Source organism: Chiloscyllium punctatum, chromosome 36 (assembly GCF_047496795.1).
Source record: "Chiloscyllium punctatum isolate Juve2018m chromosome 36, sChiPun1.3, whole genome shotgun sequence".
Lineage (NCBI taxonomy): Eukaryota > Metazoa > Chordata > Chondrichthyes > Orectolobiformes > Hemiscylliidae > Chiloscyllium > Chiloscyllium punctatum.
The window spans coordinates 45466329-45478777 of record NC_092774.1 but is presented as its reverse complement, the minus strand read 5'-3'; the positions used below and the strand labels follow the sequence as shown (position 1 = coordinate 45478777).

The 12449-nt window shown below is 44.1% G+C and overlaps 1 long non-coding RNA gene across 1 annotated transcript; it reads left to right on the top strand.

Moving 5' to 3' along the window:
* The first annotated feature begins 2204 nt into the window (after nt 1–2204).
* LOC140461028 (uncharacterized) lies at nt 2205–4107 on the top strand. Its single transcript, XR_011954457.1, has 2 exons — nt 2205–2376; nt 3082–4107. It is a non-coding gene; the product is annotated as an uncharacterized lncRNA (long non-coding RNA).
* Nucleotides 4108–12449: the final 8342 nt, after the last annotated feature.

Sequence of the window (12449 nt, the reverse complement as noted above, 5' to 3'; positions counted from 1 at the left end):
TATGGAAGATATAGACTGTAGGGAAATAGATGGTGACATCTTGCAAAATGTCCAGATTACAGAGGAGGAAGTGCTGGATGTCTTGAAACAGTTAAAGGTGGATAAATCCTCAGGACCTGATCAGGTGTACCCGAGAACTCTGTGTGAAGCTAGAGAAGTGATTGCTGGGCCTTTTGCTGAGATATTTGTGTCATCGATAATTACAGGTGAGGTGCTGGAAAACTGGAAGTTGGCAAATGTGGTGCCACTGTTTAAGAATGGCGGGGAACAAGCCAGGGAACTATAGACCGGTGAGCCTGACCTCAGTGGTGGGCAAGTTGTTGGAGGGAATCCTGAGGGACAAGATGTACATGTATTTGGAAAGGCAAGGACTGATTCGGGATAGTCAACATGGCTTTGTGCGTGGGAAATCATGTCTCACAAACTTGATTGAGTTTTTTGAAGAAGTGACAAAGATGATTGCTGAGGGCAGAGCAGTATATGTGATCGATATGGACTTCAGTAAGGCGTTCGACAAGGTTCCCCATGGGAGACTGAATAGCAAGATTAGATCTCATGGAATAAATGGAGAACTAGCCATTTGGATATAGAACTGGCTCAAAGGTAGAAGACAGAGGGTGATGGTGGAGGGCTGTTTTTCAGACTGGAGGCCTGTGACCAGTGGAGTGCCACAAGGATCGGTGCGGGGCCCTCTACTTTTTGTCATTTACATAATGATTTGGATGCGAGCATAAGAGGTACAGTTAGTAAGTTCGCACATGACACCAAAATTGGAGGTACGGTGGACAGCGAAGAGAGTTACCTCAGATTACAACGGGATCTGGACCAGATAGGCCAATGGGCTAAGAAATAGCAGATGGAGTTTAAGTCAGATAAATGAGAGGTGCTGCATTTTGGGAAAGCAAATCTTAGCAGAACTTACACACTTAATGGTAAGGTCCTAGGGAGTGTTGCTGAACAAAGAGACCTTGGAGTGCAGGTTCATAGCTCCTTGAAAGTGGAGTCACAGGTAGATAGGATAGTGAAGAAGGCATTTGGTATGCTTTCTTTTATTGGTCAGAGTATTGAGTAAAGGAGTTGGGAGGTCATGTGCAGCTGTACAGGACATTGGTTAGGCCACTGTTGGAATATTGTGTGCAACTCTGGTCTTCTTCCTATCAGAAAGATGTTGTGAAACTTGAAAGGGTTCAGAAAAGATTTACAAGGTTTTTGCCAGAGTTGGAGGATTTGAACTGTAGGGAGAGTCTGAACAGGCTGGGGCTGTTTTCCCTGGAGTGGAGGCTGAGTGGTGACCTTATAGAGGTTTGCAAAATTATGAGGGGCATGGATAGGATAAATCGACAAAATCTTTTCCCTGGAGTCGGGGAGTCCAGAACTAGAGGGCATAGGTTTAGGGCGAGAGGGGAGAGATATAAAAGAGACCTCAGGGGAACATTTTCACACAGAGGGTGGTATATGTATGGAATGAGCTGCCAGAGGAAGTGGTGGAGGCTGGTACAATTGCAACATTTAAGAGGCATTTGAATGGATATATGAATAGGAAGGGTTTGGAGGGATATGGGCCGGGTGCTGGCAGGTGGGACTAGGTTGGGTTGAGACATCTCGTCGGCATGGACAGGTTGGACCGAAGGATCTGTTTCCGTGCTGTACATCTCTATGACTCTATAAGCCATCTGCACGATGACCAGCGCACGTCTTTACTTGTTGCTGTTGCTGTTGCAGTGGAAGGGGAAAGGGGGCGGGGCTGGAGGACCGAAAGGCTGCACCTGGTCCTCCGAACAATGGGAGCGCGGCGCATGCGCCCTCCTTCGCAGAAACACGACCAACAGAATGGCAGTTGTTAACCAGGCCTGAGGCGGTAAAAGAGACTGACCATATGTCGCCGGAGCCAACAGTCTGGCGGCGGTTTTCGCTGAGCACTCGGCGTCCTCCCGGTGCGTTTCCTGAAACCGCCCACCACGAGCGCCTTCCCCGTAAACGCCGAGAAAAATCTCACCCGAGGGCAACGTCTCGGCGGCTCCGTCTGACCCCCCCACCCCCCCGGAACAGCAGTACCGATACTGCGCATGCTCCGGGGCACGTGGCGGCGCGCCCGGACCGAGGGATGAGAGAAGGAAGCGCGGCACCAGGGCAACGGACGAGATGGAGGAGGCGGGGCTGGAGGGTCGAGGGGGCGTGTCTGGAGGACTGAGTGGGTGGGTACACCAGCCAATGGACGTGAATGGGAGGCGGGGCTGTATTACTCAAGCAGTCCGAGTGAATGAGGGGCGTGGCTGTAATACCAAACCCATCCGAATCAATGAGGGGCGTGGCCGGGCTGAGACATCCGAGCAGGGAGCTGCGCTAGAGATGAACATGCTGGTTCTTACAAACGAGGTTGTCTGTTTTAGTTCCTGCTCTGTATTTAGAGTTACTTAAAACAGACTGCATGGTCGATTATGTTTCAATGTGTGACGTTCAGAAATATACTTGTGAAACTTCGGGCTGTAGAGGACATTAGTTAGGCCAGTTTTGAGATAACTGCAATCAGTTCTGTTCTCCCTGCTCTGGGAAATATGTTGTGAAACTTGGAAGGGTTCAGAAAAGAATTACAAGGATATTATATAACTATAACCTGGTGTTGCGTGACTTTTAACTTTGTACACCCCAGTCCAACACTGGCATCTCCAAATCAACGATATTGGAGGGTTTGAGCTATGGGGGGAGGCTGAATAGGCTGGGGCTATTTTCCCTGGAGTGTCGGAGGCTGAGAAGTGACCTTTTAGAGGTTTATGAGGGCCACGGAATAGGGTGAATAGCCAAGGTCTCTTTCCCAGGTTAAGGGAGTCTCAAACTAGAGGGAATATATGTGATGTGGGAGGTGCCAGTGTTGGACTGGGGTGGACAAAGTTAAAAATCTCACAACATCAGGTAATAGTGTGTTTTTTATGACAGAGTTAAAATCAGTTAGCAGAGCGAAGTGCTAATGAGGTAATGATTGAAGGAAAGGAACTGCTGGGAACCAGGGGAATGTGTCCTTGTAAATCGTAGAGAAGACAAATTCCAGATAACTTTGCCTCGCTTCCTGCCAATACCCAGCAGATTAGACAAAGAAGAGTTAAGAGCCAGCGCTGGATGAAAAAGTGACGGATATTGATGTAAGGCAACAGTCAGGAATGAAGACACTGAAGATCAAGCTCAGGGCCCCTGAAGATCCATCCAGCAGATGACCTTGTGTAAGTGACTGTGGACACTCAGGACATAGATGTTTACACTGATTGATAGATCCATAGAAGATACAGTAGAGGACAGAGAATCTGCTCAACTTTTATTTCTCCGTTATTAAAACTGCTGCTTCTAGACGGTCAAACCTGCCAATTAATAAACTAAGGTATAATTTAGAATCATCTCCCTCTATCCTGGTCTTGACAATTTCATGTACAATGAGTTATTTCTAAAACTTATAGAATGAATTTAGCAGAACAAATATTATGTAATACAATCAGATATCTCCCTGCCTTCTTTACTAATTTGTGTATTAAGAATACTCCCTGTTTTTAATCTCTGGGAATTGATCTTTTGCCCATAGATTCAGCCCACATCATTTTTCTATCTTAAGATCAATGGTCTCCCAGCACTGACCATGGGAACAGCACCGTTTCCATCTCAGAAATATCCATTAAGATGACTCTCTGTTTTCTGTCTTTGGCTAAATTTTCAATCCTGATGCTCCATTTTCCTTAATATCAACACCATTTGCTTAAGAACAACCCGCTTGTCTGTTACCCTATCAAACCCATTTCGCCAATTCATCTGCGCCACATCCAGTGCCCTTTGCTCACTGAGCATTGTCTGAGTCACTCATGTAATGTCTGCTGACTGTCCAGCTCAGTTATATATTCTGGGTAACTGTAAAATAAATCAGAGAAGTGTTGGAAAAGCACAGCAGGTCAGGCAGCGTCCGAGGAGCAGGAAAATCGACGTTTCGGGCAAAAGCCCTTCATCATTGCTTCATGCTGCCCGACCTGCCGTGCTTTTCCAGCATCACTTTAATCTAGACTCTGATCTCCAGCATCTGCAGTCCTCACTTTCGCCATGTAAAATAAATCAGCTTTGTGTTACACGTTACTGGACTTGAGTGTTTTTACTATCTTTAAGAAAACTTAGTTCCTTTTGAAGGGCTCCCTCTCTCTCCCACCTCCTCTCTGATTGAGACGTATGAGATTATTAAAGGATTGGACACTCTGAAGGTAGGCAGCATGTTTCCGCTGATGGGTGAGTCCAAAACCAGAGGACACAATTTAAACATAAGGGATAGGCCATATAGAACAGAGTTGAGGAGAAACTTCTTCACCCAGGGAGTGGTGGATATATGGAATGCTCTGCCCCAGAAGGCAGTGGAGGCCAAGTCTCTGGATACTTTCAAAACAGAGATGGATAGAGCTCATAAAGATAGCGGAATCGAGGGTTATGGGGATAAGGCAGGAACAGGACACTGATTGTAGATGATCAGCCATGATCATAATGAATGGTGGTGCTGGCTTAAAGGGCCGAATGGCCTACTCCTGCACCTAATGTCTATCCTCACCTCCAACAAGTGTGAAGGACACATGGAACCCTTTGTCCTAATTCTAATGACAATGTGATCATCTAGTCTCAGTTCTGGACAAAACATCTTTCTATATTTTCTTCCCTGATACCTTTTCAGAGCAAACATATTGATCCCTCAGCTCATTCCCACTCGCAAATCTGACACTTGTTATGAGCTGGTCCAACCCCCTCAAAATATATTAAGAAGATCGCCTAGACCCTAACTTTTTCTTATTTTAGAGGTAAATACCAAGTGTTGTACTCTGGATACAGTTTTACTGGTCTTGAAGCAAAACACACTTTCTTCATATACTATAGTTAGCGAGTTTTAAAAAGATTTGTAGCTCAGCTTGAGGTTTTGGATGTAGGTTTGCTTGTTAAGTTGGAAAGTTCATTTCCAGACGTTTCATTACCCTACTAGGCAGCATCTTCAGTGGGCCTCTGGGCGAAGCAATGCTGAAAATTCCTGCTTTCTATTTATATGTTTGGGCTTCTTTGGGTCGGTTTCCTGTGGTGATGTTTTTTTCCTGTTGTGAAGTCACTTCCTGTTCCTTTTCTCAGGGGGCGTAGATTAGATGGGGTCTAACTCGATGTGTTTGTTGATAGTGTTCCGGTTGGAATGCCATGCTTCTATGTACTCACGTTTGTGTCTCTGTTTGGCTTGTCCCAGGATGGATGTGTTGACCCAGTCGAAGTGGTGTCCTTCCTCATCCATGTGTGAGGATACTAGTGAGAGAGGGTCATGTCTTTTTGAGGCTAGTTGGTGTTCATGTATCCTGGTGGCTAGTTTTCTGGCCTGTTTGTCCAATGTAGTGTTTGTTACAATCCTTACAAGGTATTTTGTAAATGACATTAGTTTTGCTTGTTGTCTGTACAGGGTCTTTCTATAGTTAAAATAACCAAAAGAATGAAGAAATTGGTATAACTTAATCCTATAGGTCAACTTAGCAAAATGACAGATTATTTAACTACAAAACAGCAACTGTTTCAATAGTAACATCACATAAACACCCCCTTGGCAAAGGCAAATTCAGTAAAATAGATCATCGCACGTGCAATTCTCCTGTCCAGGACGAAAACAAGCAAGAGTAAACTGAGATAGATAGAGACAGAGTAGCAACTTCTACTGTAAAACTATCAATCCTGGTTTTATAGGAGTTTGACTGCACCCATTCAAGCTGCTTCTGTTATTCCAACACTGTTGAAAGACAACCCAAGTCCTCAGAAGACGTTAACTTTATTAGATTCAAATAGACAACTCATCACCTGGCTTAAAACCTCTCTTCAAGAAAAAAGAAGGACAAAGTACACCTTTCAAAGCCATAGTTTCATCACACACTGAATTGTTTCTTACTACTCTGTGTGACACTCTCACCGCTGTTATCTGTCCTGAATGAATCCATTTTACTGACAAATGTTGAAATATATGCTCCAGCCCGTCATAGTTTCCTCTGTTTAAAGCCACAAACAAAAAGATTATGTTTTCTCCTAGAGTTTGACACAAAGCAGGGCTTCAGTGTGAGCTGGAGTACTTGCAGTACAAGTTTATACCCTGAACAACTAGAGACATGTGCAACCACCATCTTAACAGACTCTGCAGAGAACTATAAGATAAAGGAGTGGAAGTAGGTCATTCAACCTGTCAACATTCAGAATGGCTGATCTAATAATCCTCAACCTCATTTTCCTATCTTTCTCCATTAACCCTTCATTTCATTACTGATTCATTACTGTGGGTGGCACGGTGGCATTGTGGTTAGCACTGCTGCCTCACAGCGCCAGAGACCCGGGTTCAATTCCCGCCTCAGGCGACTGACTGTGTGGAGTTTGCATGTTCTCCCCGTGTCTGCGTGGGTTTCCTCCGGGTGCTCCGGTTTCCTCCCACAGTCCAAAGATGTGCAGGTCAGGTGGATTGGCCATGCTAAATTGCCCATAGTGTTAGGTAAGGGGTAGATGTAGGGGTCTGGGTGGGTTGCACTTCGGCGGGGCGGTATGGACATGTTGGGCCGAAGGGCCTGTTTCCACACTGTAAGTAATCTAATCTAATCATCTGATTAAAAATCTGTCTTTCTTGACTATTTAGTGAACTGGCTTCAACACCCCCATGTGGTTTAAGAGTTCAACAGATTCACAACCGGCTGAGAGAAAACAGTCTTTCACCTTTCTATTGTGAATAGGCAACACTTTGTTCTGAGATTATGCACCTTGCTGGGGAGGGATTTTAAAGAGAAGTCTTGAGTTCCATACTCAGCAGCATTAACCGAGCTTCTTACCAACACAGCATGGGTTATGTCTCTAGGACCCTCTGACTCTCCCAGTCAACTACATTATATTTTCATGTTCCACGTTACAACATTGATGTGCTACATTGACATCGGTGCTTGCCACACACCCTCTGACCGACATATCCAATCCTGTGAATACATGATCAATGATGGACATCTTCATGAACAACCCTCGGCCCTCCCATTATCTTGTGATGTTTGCCAGACCCCTGTCACCTGTACTTGTGCTCTAACAATACATGTTATGGACCACATTCCAACACTAATTGTTCTATCCCATCCCAGATATTTGTCAGCTACATCATATGTTTGCTTGTTACATATGACTTCTCAAATTCTGTTCTGCAATTTATCATCAGTGCTAACCTTAATACAGAAGGTTAGAAAGGACGTTAACTTCTACTAATTGTTATAAAGTTGTAATATCAGCTCTAATCTAAAGTTACTCATAGTTACACATAATACTACAATTCTGTGACAAAGCTGACAATTTTGGGAGCAAAGGTCAAACAAAGACAGTCTCTCTGTCATTTACAACTTCTTATATTTGTAAGATGATTTCAACAGAAGTTTTAATACCAGGATGGCTTTTATTGTCAATATTTTAAATACTTTTCATACTCATTCTCCTTACTAAATAAGAAAGCATCTATTCAAATCCAATTGATAGGAACGAAATTCTATCACTTTTACAGTCATTATTTGGACTCTTTAAGGTTCTACAAGACATGACCTCTCTCTCTCTTATAATCTTTCTCTGTCATCCTTTCTTTGTTCTTTCGGCTGTCAGTCAGGTTGTGAGAGCTTATTTTCTCACGGTCATGATGACTCTGTCTCACAGTTGTTTCTGCCCTCCTTGCTATGTTAATTGTCTCTTGGTACTCTTTTTCAGAGGTCCATCTTATTTATGCTTTCTTGTTGTTCTAATCTCCCTGGTGATTGAATGAAAGCACGTCTTTACTGCCTGTAGCTATTTATTTAAAGGAAATTCACTTGAATCCCTTAATGTTAGTTCGTCAGTTGCAATTATCATTTCAACATGGTGTATTTAATATGTCATGACAATTGCGTAACAAGTCTCGATTATTGTGGTCTAACTTTTCTTCGAATCTATACTAAATAACAAACTTCAAACTAACTGGTACTAGGTGCTCATCAAGTTGTCCTAGAGTGTTTATTGATACCAATCTCTGCATCCAAGGCTGACGACCTGCAGAAGTCTGCAATGTCTTTAACTTACATTTAAACCACTGTTATTGCACAAATGTATGTGTCGAGTCTGACACGCAATTATAATGATGTAACAGGCCTCATCGAAGATGGGACAAGCTTTCCCTTTCCATTGTGGGCGGCACGGTGGCACAGTGGTTAGCACTGCTGCCTCACAGCGCCTGAGACCCGGGTTCAATTCCCGCCTCAGGCGACTGACTGTGTGGAGTTTGCACGTTCTCCCCGTGTCTGCGTGGGTTTCCTCCGGGTGCTCCGGTTTCCTCCCACAGTCCAAAGATGTGCAGGTCAGGTGAATTGGCCATGCTAAATTGCCCATAGTGTTAGGTAAGGGGTAAATGTAGATGTAGGGGTATGGGTGGGTTACGCTTCAGCGGGGCGGTGTGGACTTGTTGGGCCGAAGGGCCTGTTTCCACACTGTAAGTAATCTAATCTAATCTAATTTCATATTGAAATAGGCAATTTCAAATCGGACAGTTTCCATGCTGTGAAGGTATGATTTGAGTTGTATTAAATCAGCTACAATTTTTTTCAACCATCTTGTGTCAGCTAAACTAAAAAAAACCTCACAATACTCTTCAGAGAGTCGATGTGGACTTGTTGTGCCGAAAGGCCTGTTTCCACACTGCGGGGATTCTTAAGAAAAAAGGCCACCTCTCATTGTTCTGTAACACACTGAATACAAGCCTAATCTACTTAACCTCCCCTCATAAGAGTCCTTCCATACCTAGTATCAGCCTAGTGAATGTTCTCTGGTCTGTCTGCAATGCAGTGTATCCTTTCTGAGACAAGGAGCCCAAAACTGTTCACTGTATTCCATCTGTTCACTGACGAATGCCTTCTGTTGTTTAAGCAATTCTCCCTAATTTTATACTCCATTTCCCTTTGAGATAAAGGCCAATATTGTATTTGCCTTCCTAATACTTAGATGCTAGCTTTTTGTGATACCATGGATGAGGCGTCCCAATTTCATTGTTGTTCTACAGCTTTCTGCAGTCTTTCTCCATTTAAATAATATTCAGATCCTTCATTTTTCCTGCCAAAGTGCATAACATCACATTTCCCCACATTATATTCCAACTGCCCAAGGTTTTGTCCAGTCACGTAACCTGTCCATATCCCTCTCCTGACTTCCTGTGTCAACCTTCACCACTTGCCTTCCCACCTATCTCTGTAAACTTGGTTTACAGTTTCCTAATCAATATATTTAATATATGTTATAAACAGTATCCTTCAGTGCTCTGATTTCTTCCCACAGTCCAAAGATGTTGATTGGAGATGTTTCCTCCCACAGTCCAAAGAATTTGAATGCTGAATACAGGGTTAAAGACATGATTCTTGGCAGCGTGGAGAAACAGCGGGATCTTAGGGTCCGTGTACATAGCTCCCTCAAAATTGCCACCCAAGTTGATTGGGTTGTTAAGAAGGCATATGGTGTTTTGGCTTTTGTTAATAGGAGGATTGAGTTTAAGAGCTGAGAGGTTTTGCTACGGTTCTTTAAAACCCTGGTTAGACCACACTTGGAATATTGTGTCCAGTTCTGGTCGCTTCATTATAGGAAGGATGTAGTTGCTTTAGAGAGGGTGCAGAGCAGATTTACCAGGATGCTGCCTGGATTGGAGGGCTTGTCTTATGAAGAGAGATTGAGTGAGCGAGGGCTTTCCACACTGGAGAGAAGAAGGAAGAGAGGTGACTTGATAGAGGTGTACAAGGCAATGAGAGGCATAGATAGAGTGGATAGCCAGAGGCTGTTTCCCCAGGGCAGAAATGGCTGTCAAGAGGGGTCATAATTTTAAGGTGATTGCAGGAGGGTATAGGCGAGATGTCAGAGGTAGGTTCTTTACACAGAGAGTGGTGGGTGCGTGGAATGCACTGTCAGCGGTGGTAGTAGAGTCAGAGACATTAGGGACATTTAAGCGACTGCTGGACAAGCACATGGATGGCAGTGAATTGAGGGGCGTTAAGATATTAGGTTGGGTTGGTCTTAGATTAAGATAAATGCTTGGCACAACATCAAGGGTCAAAGGTCCTGTGCTATGTGCAGGTTAGGTGGTTTGGCCATGCCAAATTGCCCATCGCCCAGGGATGTGCAGACTGCATAGAATCTCTACAGTGTGGAAACAGGCCCTTCGGCCTAACAAGTCCACACCGACCCTCCAAAGAGTAACCCAACCAGATTCCCTACCCTATATTCACGCCTGACTGACGTACTTAACCTACACATCCTTGAATACTATGGGCAATTTAGCGCGGGCAATTCACAGCCCCTCCATGGGAATTGCAGGGTGACGGGGCTGGGTAGGGTGCTGAATGGAGGGGCGGTGTGCACTCAACGGGCTGAGTGGCCTCCTGCCACACTGTCGGGACCCTGTGCTTCTAAGAAAGCTCCTCGCTGTCATTGCCGCTGAGGATTGAGAAGCCGGGGCAGGGGGAGCACTTCAAAAGGAATGAAGCTGTGGTACGACATATTAAACAGACTCGCCACAGCACATTTTTTAGATTAGATTCCCTACAGTATGGAAACAGGCCCTTCCCCCCAACAAGTCCACGGCAATCACCCAGACCCATTTCCCCTGACTAAGGCAACTAACACTATGGGCAATTTAGCATGTCCAATTCACCCAATCCTGCACATCTTTGGACTGTGGGAAGAAACCGGAGCACCCGGAGGAAACCCCCGCAGACACGTGGAGAATGTACAAACTCCACACAGACAGTCGCCCGAGGCTGGAATCGAACCTGGATTGCTGGTGCTGTGAGGCATCCGTGCTAACCACAGAGCCGCTAAACTTTTTCATTTTAGTATTTGGTAGCAGTTGCTGGCATCTTGAAGCAAGGTTTGGAAGCGGCAGTACATGCCCGTCTTTTTCTCTCTCTCTCCATCAAGGGAGTGTTTATGGGAATTTATTATATTGGAATGGTTCATATTTAGTAGGAAAATAATCTATTATTCTGTTAAGTTTTCAGATAGAGTTAAGTTGAAAGGGTTCAGAAAAGATTTACAAGGATTTTGCCAGGGTTGGAGGGCTTGAGCTATAGGGAGAAGCTGAATAGGCTGGGGCTATTTTCTCTGGAGTGTGGGAGGCTGAGAGGTGACCTTATAGAGTTTATAAAATCATGAGGGGCATAGACAGGTTCAATAGACAAGGTTTTTTTCCCTGGGGTGGGGAGTCCAGAACTAGAGGGCATAGGTTTACGGTGAGAGGGGAAAGATATAAAAAGAACCTAAGGGGCAACATTTTCACACAGAGGGTAGTACATGTATGGAATGAGCTGTTAGAGGAAGTGATGGAGGCTGGTACAATTGCAACATTTAAAAGGCATTTGAATGGATATATGAATAGGAAGAGTTTGGAGGGATATGGGCCAAGTGCTGGTAAATAGGACTAGATTGGGTCAGGATATCTAGTTGGCATGGGAATGCTTTAGTTTTGGAAAGGTGTTGAATAAATGCAAACTTAGAAAGGATAGAAAATACAAGGATCGGAAAAGAATGAAGGAAATCAAAGGGAGGGCATGAAAAGAAACATTAACAAGCAAGATAAGGAAAAACCCAAAGATGTTTTGCCAGTATATAAAGAGCAAAAGAATAGTTAAAGAAAAGATGGGACCTATCATGACCTAAGATGAATGGGTGACCTTGCGTGATGATGCTGGGCATCTGGGAAGAATTTTAAATAAATATTTTGTCATTGTATTCATAAAGGATAGGGATACTCCAAGAGTAGCAGTATGAAATATTGAGGAAAATAATTGTAATGAGAGAGGAAGTGTTAGGGATTTGGAATCCTTGAAAGTCGGTAAGTTGCCAGGACCAGATGGATGTTGAAGGAGGTCAGGGAGGGAATAGCACACGTTCTGAGGATTATTTTCCAACCTTCACTGGATACAGGTGAGGTGCCACAGAGGACTGGAGGAACGCAAATGTAGTTTCGTTGTTTAAAAAGAGTACAAAGGAAATGCCAAATAATTACTTTGGTGATGGGCAAATTGTTAGAATCAATGCTGAGAGGTTGGATAAATCGTCACTGAGGAAGGCGTGGACTAGTCAGCAGTAGCCCGCGTGCCTTTGTTGAGGGAAGGTCATGCCTTTCAAATTTGATTGAATTTTCTTGAGGAACTGACAAGATGGAGTTGATGAAGGTAGTGCAATGGATGTTGTCTGAGTGGATCTTAGTAAGGCAAGGTCTCACATGGCAGACAGTGATGTGAAAGCCCATAGGATACCAAGTAATGTATTGAATTGGATCAAAAGTTGGTTTAGTGACAGGAAACAAAGACTTGTTGAATTTCAGTTTCTGATGTCCAGCATACCTTGGGTTCTTTTTTGTTATTTAGTGCTAAAGAAATACAAATTGTTGTCAATCT